A 26,950-nucleotide genomic window follows, 5' to 3' on the forward strand; every position below is an offset into this window, starting at 1 on the left:
GCACTTCCTTTAAGAGGAAAAAAATGTCGATATATGCAATGGGGATCTTGTGAGTCCATGGCTTTTTTCCTTTGTCCTATATTTTCTATATTTAATGTTATTAGACCACCATTAAATCTGGACCAAGAGCATTTGTCAACAGTTGAAGGCGTTTTCTCTTTGGCCACAGCTGCAACTTGAGGTTATTCAGGATGACCCCATACTCAAAGGGCAGCAATAAAGTGACCGTCACCATCCAAGAATCTATTCAAACAACTAATATACATGTTAAGTGGAAAACAGGACAGATGGCGATATCAGCCACAGAGAAGTTCTTTGTCTTTGTTGGAGATTGGTATTCAGTTCTAGTCTAGATAGTATATTAGCTTCAAAAAGGTATCTTTACAACAGCTACATTCTAAGAGACCAAAGAGCTCCACACATGGTTTTACATTAAGATGACAGAGAATATTTAAGATCTTAGAATATTTGGAGATATCTGCATAAGACCAATCCAGAGAATTTGCTCAATTGGAAGAGGCTTATTTATATGAGAAGAATTATACATGGTGATGATTACTTCACTCAGGTAGCAGATATTTATGAGGGACCCCCTAAGTGCAAAGCACTATGCCCTCTGATGAGGATGCCACGGTGAGCAGGGTAGTTATGATGTATTAACTATCTTCTTAACCCCTAATGATACGATTGAAAATGGATTCTTTTAAAGGCACACACTTATAAGGACAAAAGCATTGGATAAGAGAAAATAGCAATAAGTCATTTAAGCTAGAGAGCAGATGTAGACATGGAAACCAATTTAACAAACCCCAAAATGCTGAATGTTAAAACCAGCAGGGGGGCAAAGTCTAGAAGCAATGCAGTTTCCACCAAAGCACTCCCAAAATGTTCAAGAAATGACCTCACCGTGTATGTCTCGATTTGGGGAGTAAACATGAGCTTAATAACAGGAAGATTGATCGAGAGCAACTAGTCACCCTCCAGATCCCCTTACTCATCCATACAGCTGGGAGACTGATGTTTTATTCCATAATGAGGGCAAAACAGAGTTAGTGGACTTGGGAACATCAGGGAGAAAAAAGAACAGAGTATCACACTAAAAATGATGGATTTAAGTGAGAGTTTACATATGGAATGTTGAGATTCACAGCCTTCTTCCTCACTGGACTTGAGAATCTTGACAATCAGAGTTCTCCAGGAAGGATATTCAGGAGTCTTTGGGGAATTTGATCAATCTAGAAATGAAAATCCAAAGGATACAGAGATCAGGGATTCCTTAGGGAAACAGCCTGGCCAGATCACCGTGGAGTACACAGAGTACAATTGACCCATTTCTTGCATATTCACAAGCGCCTCAGTCGTAAATGTAAGTAAACAACAATAGATCAATACATGTTTAAGGCAGGCATCTAATTTGGCATACAGACCAAAAACAGAAAGTAATACTTTTTAGGAAACAGAGGTTATATGAAGACATAAGACAAGATTTGTCTCAGTAGAACCAGAAGAGTTTGCTATATAAAAGAGGCGTATCCGGGCTTCCCTGGTGGCGCAGTGGTTGGGAGTCCGCCTGCCGATGCAGGGGACGCGGATTCGTGCCCCGGTCCGGGAGGATCCCACGTGCCGCGGAGCGGCTGGGCCCGTGAGCCATGGCTGCTGGGCCTGCGCATCTGGAGCCTGTCCTCCGCAACGGGAGAGGCCACAGCGGTGAGAGGCCCGCGTACCGCAAAAAAAAAAAAAAAAAGAGGCTTATCCAGAGAGCAAAAGAAAAATATGCCTGGAAATTAATATTATAATAGCAGAAATGAGAAACAAAATAAAAAACTTGTAAGATAAAGTTGAGGCATTATCCCAGCAAATATAGCAAAAAGGTAAAGAGATGGAAAATAGAAGATTTTTTTTTAAATTAGTGTAAGGATCCTACTTCTGAATAATAAGAATTCCCCAATATGAGAAAAAATTTTGATGAAGGGGAAAAATCATCAAAGGAATATTTTCAGAATTAAAGAATATGAGTTTTTCATCTGAGGGGGCCATGAAGTGCCCAGCACAATGAGTAAAAGTAAACTACATTCATTAGGAAATTTTACAACTCTTGGGACAAAGAAAAAACCTAATTCCACAGCAAAAATGCAGAGTTCATAGATTGGAAGAAGTATAAGGATAATATCAGACCTCTCAGCAGCAATACTGGGTAACTGGAAGATAATAAGCACCTTCAAAATTCAGAAGGAAAATTACTTCTAATCTAGAATCTATACCAACTGGCACTATTGACTATTTGTGAGGAGAGACATATGTCACGATATCATATTTTAGGTATACAAGATTCAGAATACTCTAACTTACATGTACTCTTTCTCAAAAAGCCTTTGAAGGATGTACTTCATGAAAGAAGAAAGAAACCAAAAAAAGTAGAATACATAGGATGTAAGGAATCAGGAAACATTGAGAAAGCATTGGGAATTTCACAATGACATCTGTGCAGCAACTAGTTTAGAACAGAACCAGGCAGAAAGCTCCAAGAGATTACTCCAAAAGAAGGAAACTGACAGAATCCTAGTGTATTTGTACATACTGAGAGATTTTCCCAATTAGGAAGGGGCTAGGGTTGAAATAATGATAAACTATTGAAAACAAACTAAACAAGGTAATGATTAACTCAGCGGGACTAAGAATTTGTGCAAAAAGGGACTCAATCATGGTATACTACATGACTCAGCTGAGAATGGCACTATGTAATAATAATGTATTAATGACAGTCATAATAATCACTGTTGATCTAACTGTGTTGGGAGAATGGGATGACAGAAAGCATTTGTGAGATAAGAATAGTGGAGAAGTGAAAGAGAACTAAATAAAACCTTCTCTTCCAAGAGGGAAATCAATATTCAATGCCTAAAACAAGAATTCAAGCAAAAGTAATATAGGCATGTTATTTACAAAAAGTGGTCAAAAACGCCAAAATATTCAGCTAGAAGAGTTGAAAGTAGCTGCTTCTGAAGAGCTGAAAATGGTACTGGAGTGGGCAGGGAGCTGCTGTTTTCCCTATTAAGCCCCATAGCACTGTCTCTTTAAGATATGTTCATTTGTTCCCTTGAAAAACTAAAAACCAAATTAAAAAAAAAAAATACTAGCCTCGTCTTGGTTGTCTTGGAGTTTACACCCTGAAGAAAGAGACAGATATGATATGATTACATAGATATGTAGCTAACTACCAACTGTGCTAAATGCTGTGACTGAAACTTCTTGTTTAATCTTGTGTAAACCCGTATAAAAAGAGTGCTGGCTTAGCGTAGTAGGGAGATCAAGTAAATCTTATGTGAGAGAGTGACATGTTGGCACCTTGTGTGGTAGATGCCAACCCCAAGTAGTTGGCAAACAACCATTATGAGTAATAAACTTCAGAGAAGAGTAAGGAACCATCAAATGTGGCTTCTGTTGGTCTGGGGTAATTAACTGCAGGATGTCACCTGGAGCATTTTGTTTAATAATGACAACATGAGCCATGGTGACCATGTGAGGAAAAACATTCACCTGTAATTACCTTTACCATCTAATCTGTTCATGGAGATTAATTCTACCGGCTTTAGTAATAAGAATAATCACCTGGAATCACAGACTGGGAGGACCTGTAAGGACTTCAGAGCTCATGTATTCTTATCTTATCCTCTCCTTTTGTAGTCAGGAAAATTCTGGAGGTTTAGTAGTCTGCCCAAAGTCTCACAGCTATTTAATGCCAGACCCAAAGCAAGAACTCAGATCTCCAAGCTCCTTGTCTAGAACTCTTCTCTACAATTATAGAGAAAAATATACCTTGGTCTTTTTGAGAAACTGAAATTATTAAACTAATTATCACAGTGTTACCAAACAACTGAAAACTTTATTTGTTCAGTAATGAAAGAAAATATTGCAAAAAGGAATTACTTTTTCTACTTGAATTTTGCATTATTGTCTAAATTTAGTAACTGATAGCAGCTTAAGGATGTTCAATCTCTTCTTTAAAAAGTAATTTCTATTTTAGATTCATAAGTAATTATGTGAAAATCTAATGGTGATAACTTGTTACAATATTTCTAAGAAATGCCTATAAATAGTGCAATATGTATGACTTGCACACATTCTCATTCTGTTTTAAGTAATGGCTTTGCATTTACTGTAGACACATATTTTAATTTTTTTAATCACATATTTTAAAACCCACTATTGTATCTTAAAATGTAATTATGCTAATGAAACATGTAAAGAAATATCTCCCTTCCACAGGAACTTTGCAATTCACGGCAGCATGTGCATACAACACACACATACACACACACACAATTAGACTTCCCTGAGTTCCCTGAAGAAAGGACGTTCATAAGTCAGGTCTATTTTTGTCAAAACAAGATGCTCACACTGCTGCACCAAGACTTTTTGATGTTTTAGTCATGTCTACAATGGTCAAATCTACAACAGCATTTTGGGATTTTGGTGCAGGTCATGATGCCATGTAGTTGTATTCTTATACAAGATTCACTGAATAGAAGCTTAATACCAGTTCAGAAAACAAGGCCATTGTTACCAAAGAGAGACTGTCACAGGCTTCATTTTTTTTTTCCCTGTAGTAAGGAACCTTTGTAATAACTAGGTCAGAATATGATTTCTGATCCTAAGATCCAACTGGAAAGTTCCAAGAAATACTTACAATATCTCAAGGAATAATTAAGAGTTGTATTGACCCTCTGGTCATTGTCCACTCAGAACAGGGATTCTCAAAATTACATATAGGAAAAAGAAAGCAGCACACAGATGTGATGACCACTGGAAACTATATTAGGCCACATAATACTTATAAAATTTCCCTTGGGTAATCAAGAGGTATCTTTGGTTTGGTAGACTTTGAACAACAATAATTTTTTAATGTATGTTTTGTGAAGTGCACCATGTTCTCCAGGTCATACACATAGAAAGAGGCTTAGCACTCAGGTATATGACCCCCGAATCTGTGTTTTCCTCTATAATACTAACTCTGATCATGGGATGGCCAGAATGAAGACTCTGGAAAAAATCGAGGAATTCCCAAGAGATGACTGTTGGATGATTGCATCAGCAAATGACTTGAGTTTTAACAGTTCTTCAAATCCAGTACACATTTGCCTAAGATTTGAATATTTAATCTCTAAATTACTGAGGCCAAAACATTACAAGAACCCAAAAGATGACAAAAAAGTTATTTCCGCAAGTGTGACAGTGAATCATGTGATTAAATGCAGAAAAATAGGATATGCTTGGTTGTTACTGTCCCAGATTATTTAGTTCAGAAGGATACCTGCTACGGACTGAATTGTGTTCCCCTATAATTCATATTTTGAAACCCTAGTGCCCAGTGTGACTGTGTTTGGGGATAAGGCTTTTAGGAGTTGATAAGGTTAAATGAGGTCATAAGGGTGGGCTCCTAATCCAATAGTATTGGTGGTTTTATAAGAAGAGAAAGAGAGAGCGATCTCTCCCCAGGTGCACATACCCAGAAAAGGCCATGTGAGCACACAGTGAGAAGACAGCCATCTGCAAGCCAGGAAGAGGTCTCACCAGAACATGATTGTGCTAGCACCATGATCTCAGACTTGTAGCACCCAGAACTGTGAGAAAATAAATTTCTGTTGTTAAAGCCAACAATCTATGGCATTTTGTTATGGCAGCCAAAACTGACTAAGACAGCCCCACACAGATGAACTGGAGACATTGGAGTGTTGAAGAGAAGTTTGTATCAGGTGCAGTACAAATCCCAAGATCAGAGTTAGAGCAGAGTTTAGATAAGACTAGGGATCAGAATAAAGACAAGACTGAGACTATGGGTGGATCAGAGTCATCAGCTAAGCAGGACTGAGCCAGGATTTAGCACAGTAAGGAAGAGTTTAAGCTTTGGACTTAAACTAAGGTGACTTTTTTCTCTATCTTCTACATGTTGCAAGAGTTTAAGTTACTTAAGTACCTCATTTTAATTCTGGTACTTCACAACTAATTCTAGAATGGAGATGATAGTGCTTTTATCACGTAGCCTTTGTGAGAATTAAACGATTAGTGTAAAAAAATTAATAAACAGAAACCTCAATTAAATAGAGTTGGGCAATGAGAACGGGGAGCTCTCACGCCCTGAAACAATAGCAGAGCCAGCAGGAAGAAGGAAGACTCCTCTCCTTCCTGGCAAGGACTCAGCCAATGAAAAGCCATGGACTCTTTATTTCCTGTAGCCCTCCCAACTTCCTTTTCTCCTTTATAAAAGTTTTCCTCCCCTTCCTGGAAGTGGGTGGGGGGACTTGCACATGGCTCGCAATGGTTGCAGACCCTGAATTGCAGTTTTCTGCTGATCCTGAATAAAACCATCTTTGCTGCAGCCTGTTTGTTTAAGGTCAACATTAGTATTTGGCACCATGTGTGACACATGCTAACATCTCAGTGAATTGGTAACTCCCTATAGTAGCCAAAGTCAGAGAACTTGGGGTCTGAGCTAGCCTACATTCATTTGTTCATACCCCAAATATTTATTGCATACTTACTGCCAGGCCTGATTATGGGTGCTAGAGATAAAGCAGCTAGCAAAACAGAAACAAAACAGAACAAAATCTACCTTCAGAGAGCTTACATTCTAGAGAGAATTTAGGAGTCTAATGACAAAAACCTGGGGTTGGCAGCCTCCTGAGTCTCCAACCATGTCTCATGTCCAAAAAGGTTTTGTTCTGGGCAACTCACACAGTCCCCGTGAATGGCTAAATATAAGTAAAAAGAAACAAAATGTATGCTGTCAAATAGCTTGTCACATATATGGTAAATATTGCTCATTTCTTTTTCAAAAATGCATGAAGGACTCCTGTTTGACATGACATTTTATAAAAAGCTACTCATTACTCTTATTCTCTAAGAGCCCTTTCTTCTCTCATCTCTCCCCTCTAGTGAGACAGGCTTTATTTAAAGACAGCTTTCTTACCCTAAAGAGAATTATACCTTGATCTATCCATTGTCCTATAATGTTTAATTGGCTTTCCTGAATCCTGTCTCTGAAAAATTTCAGCCTGAAAAACGGAAAACATCTTAAAACAAGTTGGGAAATTAAAGCTTCACAACGATACCTTTCTAAAAGGGGCCTCTTCCTGTCGCCAGTTCCCTTTCTTAGCATTTGTGGATGTCTGTATAGGAGAGTCTGTTAACCTCCTAGTGTTGGAGGATGGGGACGAGGGGTGTTCTCTCTTTTCCAGCCACCATTCATCTTTCCCTCTTGATTCAAAAGGCAGCCAAAATGAGTGGACTCTTGCTGAATAGATAATTGCAAAGTAGATTTTGTTTGGTTTGGTGGCCATTTACCATGTTCTTTGTTGTGTTTGTCATCCTTTTGTCACCCATAGGCAGGGCTGATCAGTAAATGGATTTTGTTATGATTCATAAACCATTTTTCACATCTAAACATACATTCTTCTAGACACAATTCTGCAGTAACAGTGTAGCAAAATAGGCTGTTCTTTTGTTGCTTTGGAAATATACCTTATTTTCTTTTATTATTTTGAGGCAACCTGAGTTCATGTATATACAATACAAAATCAAAACAGCTAAGAGAAGCACTGATATCAGCCGCCTATTGTTGTATGCTTAAATAAAAGAAAGGAAAAAGTAAGAGTAAATGTTTTGGCAAAACTTCAATGAATATGCAATTGTGGTAAATAACCTCTAGAACAATGCTGAATGCAAATTGGACTTATTCCAATTTTTTTCATGTTTAAACAAAGTTTAGGGTTTCTTTTTTTCTTCCCATATAAATGCATAAATGCATCAGTTTTGCCCAGATACAGAAAACTATTCTTATTTCAGTAAATTTCCTTCTTTTGGTTTATCATATGGATCATGGAAAAGCATGATTTTACAGAGTCTGTTGCTTTTAAAGCACATTTATAAATTAAGAATGTCAAATAAATAAAGCCTTTCAAACAGCAAATAAGCTTTACCAAGAGAGATTCTTCTTTTATAACTAGAACACCTCTCACAGGAATAAGGCCTTTGTTAGTAAAATAAATTCTAGAAATGAATTTCAGAGTAAAGACCTCAGTGTTTGTTTTTATTCTTGTGAAACCAATAAAGTGCTGACAAAGAGTGCTATAATATGCCACCATAGTTTAGAAATAAGGTACATTTAAGAGTGGTCTTTATTGCCTTTTGAGGGTTGGATATTGCTGCCCTTAGCTGCGCTACCATAGAACATGCTGCTTTACAAAACAGCAGCCGGGGTGGTTTGATCCATTTGAGCCCCACCTGAATATTATACACACTCTTTAAAAATGTCAAACCTTAAAAAAAAAAAAAGTCAAACCTTTAGAAATATTGGAGTGTTTATAATACTGTGTCATTATGTTCCCATAGGCTTAAGTCTGAAATACACTGAACTTAAAAAAATAAAAGGATACGTTTTTCCATTTCTTTTTATACCATTATATTTCCTATAAAATTGCAAACCCATGCAAAAGGCTTACTTCAAGTGTTATTCTTTTAGATGATAAATTTAAACATTATTTTGATACATACTTACTTCCTTGAATCTGAATGTTAAAATCTGTAATACTTCACATTCAAACTACATTCCAGTTCTGAGGACAGAATGGGGAATGGAGTAGGAAAATATACCAAAACTTTCAAGCCCTGGTGAAAGGCCTCCTTGGTTGTGAGGGAAATGCAGATGTGCACAGGTGACTGAAACAAGAAATGGGAAGGGAGTTTGTCACTAATTCACAGAGCAGAAGAGGCTTTCGAGCAGGATTCTCAGCTCTGGATGCACAATAGAATCCTCGTGGAGCACAGCAGTCCCTAAGAGTGACTAGCATGTATGTTAAGACCACAGAACAGAATTGGTATGTAGGACATACAAATAGATTTATAGCCCAGAGCCTTTCTCTGTGCTTTTTTAAAAACCTATACATGTTCAACAATTATACCTTTCTTTGTTTTGGGGGGGTGGCATGGGGTGGGGGCATAGATGTTTTATCACTTTACCCTGCGTGTCCATCCAGTAAATGCTTTGCTGCCTATCGGACCGCGTTGCCAGTTGCAACCCTGTAGCATTTAGTTGAGTGATGTCTACCCCTATGAGGAGGAGGCGAGTGTGTATATATAACACTCTGTGAATGCAAAACTCTTGTGAAAAGCAAGACTAGTTCTTTCAGAAATGTTCTCTCGGTTCTGATTAAAAATAAAAACAAAAACTCTAAGTTTCCGCAAATGCTACAAGTGTCTTCTTCTTGCAACATATCCATTTATATTTTCAACAACATTTGTTTGTCTTTCCTGAAAAAGTTCTTCACTCAAGGACCGCATTGCAGCCATAGATCATTTATGTATAATTTGGTAGATGGTAAACATTTGAAATTACTGTGGCAGGTATTTTCACATTGTTTCTGCTGATCTGATTTAAAAAAAAAAGCATAGAGCCAGAAAACAGTGTGAAGAACTGAAATTCCTCAGAATCAATTTGAAGCACCCTTTTGAAATGAGAATTGCTATAAAGAAGCATTTTGGAATGAGGTGATGATGGGGTGAACAGTCTTTGAGATGAAAATACAGTTCAGTAAAACAAATATATTTGTTTGATGGGGACTATATACACCGTGTTTTAATTTATTCATCATTATTATTGTTTTTGAGATTATTTTCAGCCACCACCCACATAATGGCCCCAGGAAGCCCAGAAGAGAGCCAGTAGAAACTCTATGTGTGTTTCTGGTGAACTATTTCAATATATTTCTAAGAATAAGAGTTTACTAAAGAGATGAAGAAATACTGAAAGCCTAAGACTAAGAAAATACAGAGAAAGAATCTCTTATACATAATGGACCATCAGTTCCAGGATTAGTCTATAAAACCAGTGGCTGCTGTGTTAAGTAATTTATGTGGGAATAAAAATTATTTTTATATTACTTTTGCTGTGGATGATAACATTCCATAAGCTCATCACATTTTTAATCTTGACTTAAGGAGAGTGCTGCTATGGCAATTTTTAAAAGAAGAGCTACACTGATCTCTTTCCAGGTAGCTCCTTCGCTTCCTTCTGTGTCCTCCCCCTCATACCCACCCTCCCCAGCCCAACTTCACCCACCCTCCCCCTTAGCCAAAGGCATTTGTGAAATATGGAAGCAGTTATGTCATGATGTTGTTTTGAGTATTCTTAATAAATGGCCCCTGTATTTCAGAAGTGGTCTGAGGAGGTGAGCTAATATAATTCCACTTTGATTACTTGTTTGCATATCGGATGCAAGGAACTCTGAACCAATTCCCTGAATTTGTCATAATCATAATTTAGTTATCCACAGCTGCTTCATTAAATTTAAGGTCTTTCAAGACTATATAGATTGGGCAGATTGGTTCAAGATGGCAGAGTAGAAGGACATGCTCTCACTCCCTCTTTCAAGAACACCAGAATCACAACTACCTGCTGAACAATCATCAACAGAAAGACACTGGAACTCACCAAAACACTACCCCACATGCAAAGACAAAGGAGAAGCCACAATGACACCGTAGGAGGGATGCTATCACAGCAAAATCAAATCCCGTAACTGCTGGGTGAGTGACTCACAAACTGACGAACACTTATACCACAGAAGTCCACCCACTGGAGTGAAGGTTCTGAGCCACACGTCAGGCTTCCCAACCTGAGGGCCTGGCAAAGGGAGGAGGAATTTCTGGAGAATCAGATTTTGAAGGCTAGTGGGATTTGATTGCAGGACTTCGGCAGGACTGGGGGAAACAGAGACTCCATTCTTGGAGGGCACACACAAAGTAGTGTGCACATCAGGACCCAGGGGAAGGAGCAGTGACCCCATAGGAGACTGAAACAGACCTACCTGCTGGTGTTGGAGTTTCACCTGCGGAGGCGGGGGGCAGCTGTGGCTCACCAAGGGACAAGGACACTGGCAGCAGAAGTTCTGGGAAGTACTCCTTGGTGTGAGCCCTCCCAGAGTCCACCATTAGCCCCACCAAAGAGCCCAGGTAGGCTCCAGTGTTGGGTCGCCGCAGGCCAAACAACCAACAAGGCGGGAACCAAGCCCCACCCATCAGCAGTCAAGCAGATTAAAGTTTTACTGAGCTCTGCCCACCAGAGCAACAGCCAGCTCAACCTACCACCATACCCTCCCATCAGGAATCTTACACAAGCCTCTTAGATAGCCTCATCCACGACAGGGCAGACAGCAGAAGCAAGAAGGATTACAATCCTGCAGCCTGTGGAAGAAAAACCACACTCACAGAAAGATAGACAAGATGAAAAGGCAGAGGACTCTGTACCAGATGAAGGAACAAGATAAAACCCCAGAAAAACAACTAAATGAAATGGAGATAGGCAACTTTCCAGAAAAAGAATTCAGAATAATGATAGTGAGGATGATCCAGGACCTCGGAAAAAAATGGAGGCAAAGATCAGGAAGATGCAAGAAATGTTTAACAAAGACCTATAAGAATTAAAGAACAAACAAACAGTGATGAACAATACAATAACTGAAATGAAAGCTATACAAGAAGGAATCAATAGCAGAATAACTGAGGCAGAAGAACGGATAAGTGATGAGGAAGACAGAATGGTGGAATTCACTGCTGTGGAACAGAATAAAGAAAAAAGAATGAAAAGAAATGAAGACAGCCTAAGAGACCTCTGGGACAACATTAAATGCAGTGACATTTGCATTATAGGGGTCCCAGAAGGAGAAGAGAGAGAGAAAGGACCCGAGAAAATATTTGAAGAGACGATAGTTGAAAACTTCCCTAACATGGGAAAGGAAATAGCCACCCAAGTCCAGGAAGCGCAGCAAGTCCCATACAGGATAAACCCAAGGAGAGACATGCCGAGACACATGGTAATCAAATTGGCAAAAATTAAAGGCAAAGAAAAATTATGGAAAGCAACAAGGGAAAAATGACAAATAGCATACAAGGGAACTGCCATAAGGTTAACAGCTGATTTCTCAGTAGAAACTCTACAAGCCAGAAAGGATTGGCATGATATAATTAAAGTGATGAAAGGGAAGGACCTACAACCAAGATTACTCTACCCAGCAAGGATCTCATTCAGATTTCATGGGAAATCAAAAGCTTTACAGACAAGCAAAAGCTAAGAGAATTCAGCACCACCAAACCAGCTCTACAACAAATGCTAAAGGAACTTCTCTAAGTGGGAAACATAAGAGAAGAAAAGGACCTACAAAAACAAACCCAAAAAATTAAGTAAATGGTAATAGGAACATACATATTGATAATTACCTTAAATGTGAATGGATTACATGCTCCAACCAAAAGACACAGGCTTGCTGAATGGATACAAAAACAAGACCCATATATATGCTGTCTATAAGAGACCCACTTCAAACCTAGGGACACATACAGACTGAAAGTGAGGGGATGGAAAAAGATATTCCATGCAAATGGTAATCAAAAGAAAGCTGCAGTAGCAATACTCATATCAGATAAAATAGACTTTAAAATAAAGAATGTTACAAGAGACAAGGAAGAACACTACATAATGATCAAGGGATCAATCCAAGAAGAAGATATAACAATTATAAATATTTATGCACCCAACATAGGAGCACCTCAATACGTAAGGCAACTGCTAACAGCTATAAAACAGGAAATCGACAGTAACTCAATAATAGTGTGGGACTTTAACACCTCACTTACACCAATGGACAGAGCATACAAAATGGAAATAAATAGGAAACAGAAGCTTTAAATGACACAATAGACCAGATAAATTTAATTGATATTTATAGGATATTCCATCCAAAAACAGCAGATTACACTTTCTTCTCAAGTGCGTATGGAACATTCTCCAGGATAGATCACATCCTGGGTCACAAATCAAGCCTCAGTAAATTTAAGAAAATTGAAATCATATCAAGCATCTTTTCTCACCAAAACGCTATGAGATTAGAAATGAATTACAGGAAAAAAAAAGTAAAAAACACAAACACATGGAGGCTAAACAATACATTAATAAATAACCAAGAGATCACTGAAGAAATCAAAGAGGAAATCAAAAAATACCTAGAGACAAATAACAATGAAAACACAATTATCCAAAACCTATGGGATGCAGCAAAAGCAGTTCTAAGAGGGAAGTTTACAGCTATACAAGCCTACCTCAAGAAACAAGAAAAATCTCAAATAAACAATCTAACCTTACACCTAAAGGAACTAGAGAAAGCACAACAAACAAAACCCAAAGTTAGCAGAGGAAAGAAATCATAAAGATCAGAGCAGAAATAAATGAAATAGAAACAAAGAAAACAATAGCAAACATCAAAAAAACTAAAAGCTGGTTCTTTGAGAAGATAAACAAAATTGATAAACCATTAGCCAGACTCATCCAGAAAAAGAGGGAGAAGACTCCAATCAATAAAATTAGAAATGAAAAAGGAGAAGTTACAACAGACACTGCAGAAATACAAAGCATCCTAAGAGACTACTACAAGCAACTCTATGCCAATAAAATGGACAACCTGGAAGAAATGGACAAATTCTTAGTAAGGTATAACCTTCCAAGACTGAACCAGGAAGAAATACAAACTATGAACAGACCAGTCACAAGTAATGAAATTGAAACTATGATTAAAAATCTTCCAACACACAAAACTCCAGGACCAGATGGCTGAATCTGGTGAATTCTATCAAACCTTTAGAGAAGAGCTAACACCCATCCTTCTCAAACTCTTCCAAAAAATTGTGGAAGAAGGAACACTCCCAAACTCATTCTGTGAGGCCACCATGACCCTGATACCAAAACCAGACAAAGATACTACAAAAAAAGAAAATTACAGACCAATTTCACTGATGAATATAGATGCAAAAATCCTCAACAACATACTAGCTAACAGAATCCAACAACACATTAAAAGGATCATACACCATGATCAAGTGGGATTTATCCCAGAGATGCAAGGTCTCTTCAATATACACAAATGTGATACACCATATTAACAAATTGAAGAATAAAAACCATATGATCATCTCAATAGATGCAGAAAAAGCTTTTGACAAAATTCAACACCCATTTATGATAAAAACTCTCCAGAAAGTGGGCATAGAGGGAACCTACTTCAACATAATAAAGGCCATATATGACAAATCCACAGCAACATCATTTCAATGCTGAAAACCTGAAAGCATTTCCTCTAAGATCAGGAACAAGACAAGGATGTCCACTCTCACCACTATTATTCAACATAGTTTTGGAAGTCCTAGCCATGGCAGTCAGAGAAGAAAAAGAAATAAAAGGAATCCAAATTGGAAAAGAAGAAGTAAAACTGTCACTGTTTTCAGATGACATGATACTATACATAGAGAATCCTAGAGATGCCAACAGAAAACTACTAGAGCTAATCAATGAATTTGGTAAAGTTGCAGGATACAAAGTTAATGCACAGAAATCTCTTGCATTCCTCTATACTAATGATGAAAAATCTGAGAGAGAAATTAAGGAAACACTTCCACTTACCATTGCAACAAAAAGAATAAAATACCTAGGAATAAACCTACCTGGGTAGGCAAAAGACCTGTATGCAGAAAACTATAAGACACTGATGTAAGATAATTAAAGATGATACCAACAGATGGAGAGATATACCATGTTCTTGGATTGGAAGAATCAATATTTTGAAAATGACTCTACTACCCAAAGCAATCTACAGATTCAATGCAATCCCTATCAAATTACCAATGGCATTTTTTACGGAACTAGAACAAAAAAACTTAAAATTTGTATGGAGACACAAAAGACCCCAAATAGCCAAAGCAGTCTTGAGGGGAAAAAAAGGAGCTGGAGGAATCAGACTCCCTGACTTCAGACTATACTACAAAGCTACAGTAATGAAGACAATATGGTACTGGCACAAAAACATAAACATAGATCAATGGAACAAGAGAGAAAGCCCAGAGTTAAACCCACGTACCTATAGTCAACTAATCTATGACAAAGCAGGCAAGGATATACAATGGAGAAAATACAGTCTCTTCAATAAGTGGTGCTGGGAAAGCTGGACAGCTACATTTAAAAGAATGAAATTAGAACACTCCCTAACACCATACAGAAAAATAGACTCAAAATGGATTAGAGACCTAAATGTAAGACTGGGCACTATAAAACTCTTAGAGGAAAACATAGGAAGAACACTCTTTGACATAAATCACAGCAAGATCTTTTTTGATCCACCTCCTAGAGTATTGGAAATAAAAACAAAAATAAACAAATGGGACCTAATGAAACTTAAAAGCTTTTGTACAGCAAAGGAAACCATAAACAAGATCAAAAGACAACCCTCCAAGTGGGAGAAAATATTTGCAAATGAATCATCGGACAAAGGATTAATTTCCAAAATATATAAACAGCACATGCAGCTCAATATTAAAAAAACAAACAACTCAGTCCAAAAATGGGCAGAAGACCTAAATAGACATTTCTCCAAAGAAGACATACAGGTGGCCAAGAAGCACATGAAAAGCTGCTCAGCATCACTAATTATTAGAGAAATGCAAATCAAAACTACAGTGAGGTATCACCTCACCTCAGTTAGAGTGGGCATCATCAGAAAATCTACAAACAGCAAATGGTGGAGAGGGTTTGGAGAAAAGAAAACCCTCTTGCACTGTTGGTGGGAATGTAAATTGATACAGCCACTATGGAGAACAGTACGGAGGTTCCTTAAAGAACTAAGAATAGAATTACCATGTGACCCAGCAATTTCTGGGCATATTCCCAGAGAAAACCATAATTCAAAAAGACACATGCACCCCAATGTTCATTGCAGCACTATTTATAATAGCCAGGTCATGGAAGCAACCTAAATGCCCATCGACAGACGAATTGATAAAGAAGATATGGCACATATATACAATGGAATATAACTCAGCCATAAAAAGGAATGAAATTGGGTCATTTGTAGAGATGTGGATGGATCTAGAGACTGTCATTCAGAGTGAAGTAAGCCAGAAAGAGAAAAACAAATATCGTATATTAACGCTTATATGTGGAACCTAGAAAATGGTACAGATGAATCGGTTTGCAGAGCAGAAATATAGACATAGATGTAGAGAACAAACGTATGGACACCAAGGGGAGAAAGCGGCGGGGGGTGGGGGTTGTGGTGTGATGAATTGATTGATTGGGATTGACATGTGTAAACTAATATGTATAAAATAGATAACTAATAAGAAAAAAGAGTATATAGATTATTACATCTCTTGGTTATCTGATAACAATATTCATAAGATGCCCTCTTCTCCAACTCCACTTCCCTACTCACTAATGGGTATTGATCTCAAATTTTCTTTTTTTTTTTTTCCAGTTGTAACATCTCCCTAAACGTTATCAGATTATACTAACAGAGAGATAGTAAAGCAAGACCTTCAGCTCTTTCAGATATTATACATTAATCTCCATAAATATTTTCTCCCCCTTTTCAATCTACCCTCGTTTTACCATTTGAAGTCTGTATCTTAAACTCAAATCCAAGAATGGCATTTCAATGGCTATTATCCACGTTGCACTTTCTTTATAGAGAAAGGTGGTATGAGAAAGCTCTTGAACTAAAATGTGAAACTTATTCCAGCTAAATCAAATAATCAAATGGGAGCAATAACATTAACACTGCCGACTCAAATAAGTTAATATATTTGGTAAAAGTGGTTATATTTAATAGTTTGTATTGTCACCAAAAGGAAAAAAAGTCATTGGTTATATATGAAATTTTCACTCAAATGATTCACTAACCTGCTTAACAGAGTGTTCGAGAGCATCAAGAATATTCCAAGCACCTGTCTAAGAAGTAGATATTTAACAGTAAATAAGATAGACATGGTCTTAGCCTTCATGGAGCTTACAGTCTGCAAATAAAGAGACAATGGCATCACTATATGACAGGGAATTGGATTGGAGAGAACAGGGTTCTACAGGCTCTAGAGAAAGGACACCTAGAGAGAGGACTGTCAGAGAGATCTTCCTGAGGGAAGTGACATCCAAGCTGAGATTGAAAAGAAGAGGAGAAATTAGCCAAGTGATCTAGGCAGAGGAGCAAGAACCTGATGTAATCAAGGAATTGGAAGAAGGTCTGGGTGAATGAGTGAGCAAGGGCAGCGTGGAGTGGAGACAGATGAAGCTGGAGAGCAGCCAGAACCCTGTCCTGCAGGGTCATAGTCAGGGACACAGGATTGGAAGCAGTTTGCTGACTGGAGGTACCTGTGGGTATCCAAGTGAGATTCCAATAGGCAGAGCCTGCACTGCCAAAAAATGAGGGATGGTTTGGTTTTGAAATTTGTAATTTAGTAGGTAACTTGTAAGTGTAATGAAGAAGCAGTTAAATTTCTTGAGATTTCCTGGCTAGTTTTCTAGAAAATTCTTTGACTTATCTCCTGCTACTTATTTATATTTCACTGCATGCTATATCTGTAGCTCTGTTTCTCAACAAATTCAGAATTCTATGCTTAAAACGTATTTTATTGATGAATTGAAGTTTCCTATTCTAATTACTCATCTTCAATGTCTCTTTCTTCAACCAGAAATTTATATAATTAAAATGTTGTGTCCTGCCATGAAGAAGTACAAAAATAGGAAATATAAGAGTCTATAGTATTACACTGAGAGTCGATTCTGTGGTAGTTTAATTCCCCATGCTTGTCAAAAGTTGTTAAAACATTGCTTGCCTTTTCTGAATATAAAATGTGGGCATACATGTACTAATATATCAAAAAATGACACTTTGTCAAAGAGGGCTTTCATGGGAAAATGTTCTGAATAAAATGTTTTCTTTCTAAAAGAACCCAACCTGTTTAACATTCCAAAGCAAACACAAAAGCGCACAAAATGCCTGAACTTAACTGCCAGTCACAACAGTCAGTTTCATTTACTCTTTAATACTTTTTTCTTATATACCAAAAACTGTTCCTCCAAAAGAACTATCAGTTTTATTCCATGATAACCCTGGTTTGAAGTAAAATAAAAGTAGCTCTGACCCTCCTCAAAATGGATTCTTTTCAGACTTACTAGCACTTCTAATAGTATGAAGATGATATGGTTGGCTATGTCTACCGTTAGACTCAATGTAATTATATGTGAAGCAAATTCCCTTATCTATTAGGAACACTTGCTGCGGCTAACTGCATTTCACTGTCTGGCAGATGAAATGCTGAATTAAAATCTCAAACTAGTTTTTCAAGGTTTTTTTTTTTTCCCAGTCATTTAAAAATCTTTTAGCCTAGGGGAAGATGGTAGCCAGAAAAGAATGGAAAACAGATGGTATTTAAAGGCCTGAGCAAGATGAACAAAGCAGATGTACCTTCCTGGTTCTCAAATAGTCCCTCTCCATTGTGATTACTTTGAGACAGTTACAATCCTTTGGACTTTCTGAGGATGTTTGGAGTTAAGATAATGGTTGATAGTTGAAATGATAAATCAATACATAATTGGCTTTGATCACAATCTCATATTGTCTTATCTAAACAGGAGGGATATTAGTATATGTTACCTACATTCTTTGCAGAGAATGAGCCTAAGTCTAGCTCTTGAGTAATAATATCTATTGTTCATTGTTTAGGGAACCAGGGAGAAGGACTGAAAGAAACAGAAGCAGATGGCATTTGAGGTAATTGAGGTACAGTATAGCTTGAAGGCATCCTGGAATGCCACATAATAGCACTAGTGTGAAAAGAGGAGAAATATTCTACACAGCTTCACTTGATGTGTAAGCTGAGTCAGATTTTATGTTCTGAATTAAAATTCCTAAAGGGTCGGGGCCAGGGGTGGAGAAGGGTGCAGATGGTTTGAGCTAATGGTAGAGAATGGTAGAAACAGATTCCCCCAACTATAAGCATTCATTGGAGAGTAGAAGGCCCAGGTTTTAATGAAATATTAGAAAATTCTGCATATATTGGTATGAAAAGATATTAATATTGGGAAGAACAGATTTTAGTTACTAATAGGCCAGCCAAATGTGTTACCTTCACCTTTTAATTAAGTTACATATATATATATATCATGTTGTCTGTTTAAATAGAAGTTAAAATCAGAATGTATTAGACTGACACAAAGGAAGTTTTGTTACACTGATTGTTATGAATCATCTGCTAAAAACAGTGGCTCCTCCTAAATGTATTAAGGCCAAAATTAATTTATATTTAGATCCCTTTAAAGTTTAAATAATCATATCCTGTCTATAGACTATTTTTGCCTATGAGGTTAAAGTATATGTCACATGTATAAAGGAAGCATCAAAGGCATATCAATATTTGATTCTACTACATGTTAGCCATGCCAGAGACCCTGCAGTCATACCTAATATAAACAGCTCACTGTGGGTTCACAACTGAAACAAACAAAAGATACAAACTGATCGTGATTTATTTTAATATTAAAATCTTACAGCACTTTTTAAGCTATTTTATAAATTAATTTCAAAATGGATGAGGCAGTAACATTGAGGTTTAGCTAATTATGTTTAAATTAAATATAAGCATTTAATATAACCATTTTAATTAAATACAAGACTCGGGCAACTAATCATTAAAAGTGGAATTGGTAACTTGAGATTTATCACTCTGAAACCACTTGTACCACATATCTAATGAGTTCTTTCCTCTACTTCAATGGAAGATAAAATGTATCTCCCCAAAGTGGCCGCTAATAAAAGATAACCCTTTCTTGGGCCATGGTTGTCAATTTGATATTGAACCAGAGCAAAAATGTCTACTTGCATACACAACTGTAGTTACTATTTGCTAAACCATTTTCAACTTGACTTATATTTTAGTTCTATAAGTGCCTAAGAAAACCCCTAATAATTGTATAGCATTTATTACTGCAAAAGAAAATGGATATATTTTGGTTGAAATTTTTTATGATTTTTATAGAGGAGACTCTGAGGAAGAAGAAAATCTAAATAATTTTGTGATTTAATTTTTTTAATTAAAATGATGTATTGCAATTTCAATTGCAGTTGAATTTGAGGAATAACACTGAATAGCTTCATTTTATAAATATACTTCAAACTTTATATTTGTAAGAATATACAAATGTGTTGCTATATTCAAATTTGTATATAAAAATGTGTATTTATTTAAAGAAATCATTGGCTTTTTCTTATGTTTCAGTCTTTATTTTTTTATTAAATTATAGTTGATTTATAATATATTAGTTTCAGTTATACAACATAGTGATTCAATATTTTTTAGATTATACTCCATTTAAAGTTATTATAAAATATTGGCTATATTCTCTTTGCTATATATATCCTTGTATCTTATTTATTTTATACATCGTAATTTGTACCTCTTAATCTCCTACCCCATCTTGTCCTTCTTCCCACTAGTAACCATTAGTTTATTCTCTATATCTGTGAGTCTGTGTCTGTTTTGTTATATTCATTCATTTGTTCTAGTTTTTAGATTTCACGTATAAGTGATATCATGTCTTTCTCTGACTTATTTCACTAAGAATAATGCCCTCCAGGTCCATCCATGTTGTTGAAAATGGCAAATTTTCATTCTTTCTTATGGTTGAGTAATATTCCTGTGTGTGTATGTATACCACACCTTCTTTATCCATTCATCCGCTTATGGGACACTTAGGTTGCTTTCATATCTTGGCTACTGTAAATAATGCTGCTATAAACATTAGGGTGCATATATCTTTTGGAATTAGTGTTTTTGTTTCTTCAGATATATGTCCAGGAATGGAATTGCTGGATCGTATGGTAGTTCTAGTTTTAGTTTTTTGAGGAACCTCCATACTGTTTTCCATAATGACTACACCAGTTTACATTCCACCAACAGTTTACTAGGGCTCCCTTTTCTCCATATTGGCTAGTTCCTGTACTACAATGTAACTATCATTTAGCACATTTACCCTGACACATTGTAAGTGCTTAATAAATGTTTGTATATTGAGTGAATAAATATGTTGATATATTTTATAAAACGTCTTTTAAAAGATTCTGTTCTAAAACCATTTATTGTGATATCTTACCTTCTACTTTAAGCTGCTCTATTAGAATAGCTGATAAAGCTGAAGTGCATCTACTTACGTCTTTGAAGGCAGTGTGTTTTTCTATTATCTATTGCTTTTCTGTGTTCTGGAAGTAGAACAAATATTAAGAATCTAAAAGAGAGCAGGGCCTCTGCTGGCTGAGAGAGTGTGATTTAAAGGCAAGTTAGCTTGTTTTGTTCCTTGTACTAAGGATCTGCAATTACTGATTGTCACATTTTTCTTCCGTTGTAAAAACTGAACTAATTGAAGGTACTACCCTTAGGGGACGAATTCTACAGTGTAATGAATGTTGAGTGCCCTCTTGAGTTTAGCATGTTAATTATTCATAATTATAATGATTTCTGTTTATTTGGGAACTTTAGAAATAATTCTGGTTTATCAAAACAAATTGAGAAAGAGTAGTTGAGGCTTTGTTTTGTTTTATTTTATATTGAGGTCTCAGCAGGTGTATGAACATGCCAAGAAGTTCTCTGAGCAATGGAGCCAGTTTTCTGGCTAATAAGTGGATATTATTGATGTGTGGCATGTCCTGAAATAACTGAATGAACTTTACTCATTCTCTGGTTTCTCTAAAACTATTTGGGCAATATTGGGGTGGTGAGGGGAAGTGTTGACAAGGATTCAAATGGAAGAACTGGAAATAATGAATGAAAGCATGTTAATCAGAGAAGAAATACAATAGATTTGGTAGCTGGCTATTAGCCAAGTACATATAAAATTTTAAAGGTTTTCCTTTTCTTGAAAGAGGTGTGTGTGTGTGTGTGTGTGTGTGTGTGTGTGTAGCTTTGCGCTCTAAATATATTTGCATCCAGTGGACCCAAGTGAAAGATGGACATTCTAGCTATTTTGGACTGAATAATCTTTTTTTTTTTTTTTTTTGTGGTACGTGGGCCTCTCACTCTTGTGGCCTCTCCCCTTGCGGAGCACAGGCTCCGGACGCGCAGGCTCAGCGACCATGGCTCACGGGCCCAGCCGCTCGGCGGCATGTGGGATCTTCCCGGACCGGGACACGAACCCGTTTCCCCTGCATTGGCAGGCGGACTCAACCACTGCGCCACCAGGGAAGCCCTGGACTGAATAATCTTTATGTCTACTATTATCAAATACATATTAGTGTTAATGATGTATTAGGACTGGGCTCCTACAGTCTATTTAGACTTCATACACGTTCTTAATAATAGCCTGAAATGACAATGAAATATTACTTTTTAAAAAGGAGTTTGGCACTGCAAATCTGTTACGTTGAAATTTTTTTTCATTTTCCCATCAATTTCTTTTTTCATCTTTCCAATACAACACTTTTTGTTTTAGAGCCTTACATGTACTCTGCAGCTAGAGAATTACTCAGGTCTCCTAGTAATCTGTATTCAACTTAGGAGGAAGCAGCAATTGCTTAATATATTCAAGGAGTAGCAAAGGTAAGAATGATGAATAATCATCATGTGGTTGTAAAAAGGCCAATATATAGCATTTTTTAAAAGGGTACATTTAACCACTCTCAACCTAAAATCCTCAGCAACCAGATCAGAAACAAGAACATTACGTGAAAGTACATGTGGGTAGCCCCCAATTTACAAGTCCGTCTCTGATCAAAGGGAATTAGCAATTACATATTCCAGGGTTAGGCTCAAATGTGAGCTCTGTCCTTCATCAACAAATTGTTTAATAAAAAGACTGGAAGTACTTTAAAAAAAAAAAAAGCAAGAAATGTTCTGATCATACCTAATATGCTTCTTCAAACACAAATTTTTAACCACGGATACTGAGGAGTAGAGAGGAAAAAAAAAAGACTAATGGGAAGATCACTTTGCCTCTGTCTCTACCCCCAGGTGCTAACAGAGCAGGGAACAAGCTAAAAGGACAGCAGTAGATGTGGAGAGGCCATGGAGCATCCACCAACCAGATAATCATCGCTGGAATAACTGGAGGTGTCTGGATGTAGGTATGTGTACCAAAGACTTCTGTGTGTTCCTGCAATCCATTATCTAGCTTTCCCATTCATGTTATACACCTGCTGTCTCATCAGCCTTTTGAAAGCCCTACTTGGCAGGACTTGGAGGCACGCACATATGCACACAGCCACTCATAAATGCAGGGCGGCTCTCCAGCAGGAGGTCCTCTCTCCTCTGTGGGCTTTTAAAACATTCTACAGAATGACTTTAAACTGCCTCCTGGGGCTTCCCTGGTGGTGCAGTGGTTGAGAGTCCGCCTGCCGATGCAGGGGACACGGGTTTGTGACCCGGTCTGGGAAAGATCCCACATGCCGCAGAGCGGCTGGGCCCGTGAGCCATGGCCGCTGAGCCTGCGCGTCTGGAGCCTGTGCTCCGCAATGGGAGAGGCCACAACAGTGAGAGGCCCGCGTACCGCAAAAAAAAAAAAACAAAAACCTGCCTCATGATTCTGTAATCTCAGCGTTCCCATATAGAAACATTTCCCACTGGCACTGAATCTTGTTTCCTGAGCACAGAAGGCCTTTGTCTTTGCTGTCCCACTATCTGAAATAACTTTCCCAAATCCTCTCTGCTGGTTTTAGTTCTGTTTTTCCTCCAAGACCTAAGTCAGGTTTCACGTACATGACAACATCTTGCTGACTCCCCATCCCAAATCATTCCTTCCTTTCAAATGTGTGTAGGGCTTGTAGTCATACCTCTCCTCTGGCATTTGACAACTTCTATCATGTATGGTGGTTTCTTTCTTCATGCGTCTATCCTGTGTTCTCAGTGTAGCTGTTTATTTCTGAAGAGGCAGGATCTGTTGCATTTTTGTATCAGAGTCCAGGACCAGGGGAAATGGGCCTGAAAAGAGCTACCATGATGGAGTGAGGCAACAAAGGAGCGTGGTCAAGAACACAGACTCTAGAGCAAGGCTGCCTGAGTTTGAGTTGCTGCCCAGCCAACTACTAGCTGTGTGACCTTGGCAAGGTTTTTTAAAAAACTTTCTATGGGGCTTCCCTGGTGGCACAGTGGTTATGAATCTGGCTGCCAATGCAGGGGACACAGGTTTGATCCCTGGCCCGGGAAGATCCCACATGCCGCAGAGCAACTAAGCCTGTATGCCACAACTACTGAGCCTGCGTGCCACAACTACTGAAGCCCACATGCCTAGAGCCTGTGCTTCACAACAAGAGAAGCCACAGCAATGAGAAGCCCATGCACCGCAACGAAGAGTAGGTCCCGCTCACCACAACCAGAGAAAAGCCCATGAGCAGCAACAAAGACCCAACGCAGCCAAAAATAAAATAAATTTACTAAAAAAAACCCCACAACACTTTCTATGTCTTTGTCTTCTCATCTCCAAAATAGGAATAATAGTAATACACCCATTTCCTTAAGTTGTAAAATTTCAGTGAGCTAATAAAGAAAAAGCACTTAGAATAGTGTCTAATACATATCAAACACTCAAAAATCATTACTTCTTTGTTACTGTATATACAATAATAGTTCATCTCATTTAATGTCTCAATAATACTAGAAGATAGATGGCATAATTCCCATTCTAAAAACTGGAACCCTGTGACCCTGAGCGGTCAGGTTACTGCCTAAGATTGAGAGAAGAGACAGAATGAGAACCAAAGTGTCTGATCCTAAACCCTGGGCTGTTTCACTCCCCACGCTGTCTCACACAGGTGCCTAGCGACTAGTTCATATTGATAATAATGAAATTTATTCTTCTCTTTTCTTATGGTTTAAACCAAATTTGACTCAACAAGTATTTCTAGTCCCAGGCACTGAAGGAGAAAGATGAAGAAAATACAAGATGGCTATTCCTACCCTAGGATGTTTTACAATCTAGGTGATTCAAGTAATGAAACAAAGCAGAACTATCTAACACACTTCTTAACCTCTCGTCTCTTGGTTCCTTATGAGACTGGCTCTTCCATGGTCCCTCCCTCACCCCATGTAATAATGTAGGTTGGACACAGTATCATTGTCTACAAAGATAACACTTTGGGGTTTGGTGGAATGTGCTACTTAAGAGTAAACTATAAAATTTATGAGTTTTAAAATTGTTTTATTTGAACTTATTTTGGAGAATTTACAAAGAGCTCTATTAAACTTGGCAGACTAGCCCCTCTTGGAATCTCTCTATTTTCTAGGAAATTATCAGCAGTCTTGTTCTTCTCACTGCCAAAATTCCTCGGCTACTGCTACTTCATTTGTGCTGTAGCACTTAGCTCTGTGTTGGGACGTAGTAGATGATTGATAAATCCATGATTAAGTTGAATTTTGTCACCCTACTAATACTTAAATATGCTCTGCTCTCCTGGCCTACCACTGAATTACAGAGTAACTTCAAAAGTCCTCTGTGGACCTAGAGGAACTACCTTATGTGAAGCATACCCAAGAGAGAGGAGTGGAAGAACTAACATTACCTTATTCTAGGTTTTTTACTCTGCATACAGCATTTTATTTAATTCTCAAAGTAACTCCATGAAATAGGTATTATTATATCCCCTTTACCAACAAGGAAGCTAAAATTCAGAGAGTTTAACGAACATATTGTAAAAATCACAAAGCTGGTGAGAAAGAATTTCCAACACAAGTCTAATCAGGCAAGCAAATGATGCAGTAGTAATGGCGGTGAAGTGAGGGCTCGAGTCAGAGTTATGAGGCAGGGACTACGTTTTGACACTAACTACAAGTGACTCAGACACATCATAGAACCTCTTCATGCCTCAGTTTCCTCATCTCACATGACATTGTCAGGAGAATCAAAATATTTTATTTGTAAGATGGCTTTGAAATTATCATTAACATTACAAACATATAGTCACGGGCCTGGTAAATATAAATACTGAAACATTGGAAAAATCCCCAAATGGTTAGAAATTCCTAGTGGGCCATGGGGAGAAGGTGGAAGCATTGAAAGGAAGCAAAGACCAAACATGAAGAAACACCATGCCTGTGTAGGGACTCTGGGAGCAGATCTAGAAAAGATGGCTCTAGTACCAATGCTGACCTAATGCTGTTCAGTTACCAGTTACCAAGTGACAGTTATCATGTCCTTCAATGTTGGGTATAATAGCCATAATCACTAAACCAAGGACTAGACACAGGACAAAAACATTGGAAATCAGGACTGTTGCATATGGAACCAGATACCTTGTATAAGGAATGGTTGTGTGGCAAGCTTCTCATTCGGAGGATTAAGAGTAATACTGTCCTTAAATACATGGTTCAAAAATATGTACCCAGCTCCCAAAGTACCTAAAACAGTGGTCCCCAACCTTTTTGGCACCAGGGACCGGTTTCGTGGAAGACAAGTTTTCCATGGACCGTGCCGTGGCGGGGGGTTGATTTCAGGATGATTCAAGTGCATTACATTTAATGTGCACTTTATTTCTATTATTATTACATTGTAATATATAATGAAATAATTATACAACTCACCATAATGCAGAATCAGTGGGAACCCTGACCTTGTTTTCTTGTAACTGGATCATCCCATCTGGGGGTGATGGGAGATAGTGACACCCAAAGTGTTTTGCTTATGTCCAGTCTACTCTGTAATCTCGTTCTGGCTGCTGTCACTGCAGAAAACCCTGCTTCACAAAGATAGGATGTTGGAAATGGAAGCAGGCATTTCAGTGCTTTTGTGGCAATCTCAGGATATTCTGCCTTGACTTTATTTATTTTTTAACATCTTTCTTGGAGTATAATTGCTTTACAGTGGTGTGTTAGTTTCTGCTTTATAACAAAGTGAATCAGTTATACATATACATATGTTCCCATATCTCCTCCCCCTTGCATCTCCCTCCCTCCCACCCTCCCTATCCCACCTCTAGGTGGTCACAAAGTACCGAGCTGATCTCCCTGTGCTATGCGGCTGCTTCCTACTAGCTATCTATTTTACGTTTGGTAGTGTATATATGTCCATGCCACTCTCTCACTTTGTCACAGCTTACCCTTC

At 37.8% G+C, this 26,950-nt stretch overlaps 1 protein-coding gene across 5 annotated transcripts in view; it reads left to right on the plus strand.

Annotated features, from left to right (window-relative positions):
• Positions 1 to 26,950, plus strand: part of HS3ST5 (heparan sulfate-glucosamine 3-sulfotransferase 5) — a 291,317-nt gene that overhangs the window by 148,374 nt on the left and 115,993 nt on the right. For 4 of the 5 annotated variants that reach the window (XR_010933759.1, XM_067702312.1, XM_067702310.1 and 1 more), the window contains one exon: positions 22,870 to 22,982. The exons of the other annotated variant lie outside the window; for it this stretch is intronic. The gene's annotated coding sequence lies outside the window, so the exon portion shown is untranslated. The remainder of the gene's footprint in view (positions 1 to 22,869; positions 22,983 to 26,950) is intronic. 5 annotated transcript variants of the gene reach the window in all.

Source organism: Pseudorca crassidens, chromosome 13 (assembly GCF_039906515.1).
Source record: "Pseudorca crassidens isolate mPseCra1 chromosome 13, mPseCra1.hap1, whole genome shotgun sequence".
NCBI classification, from domain to species: Eukaryota; Metazoa; Chordata; class Mammalia; order Artiodactyla; family Delphinidae; genus Pseudorca; species Pseudorca crassidens.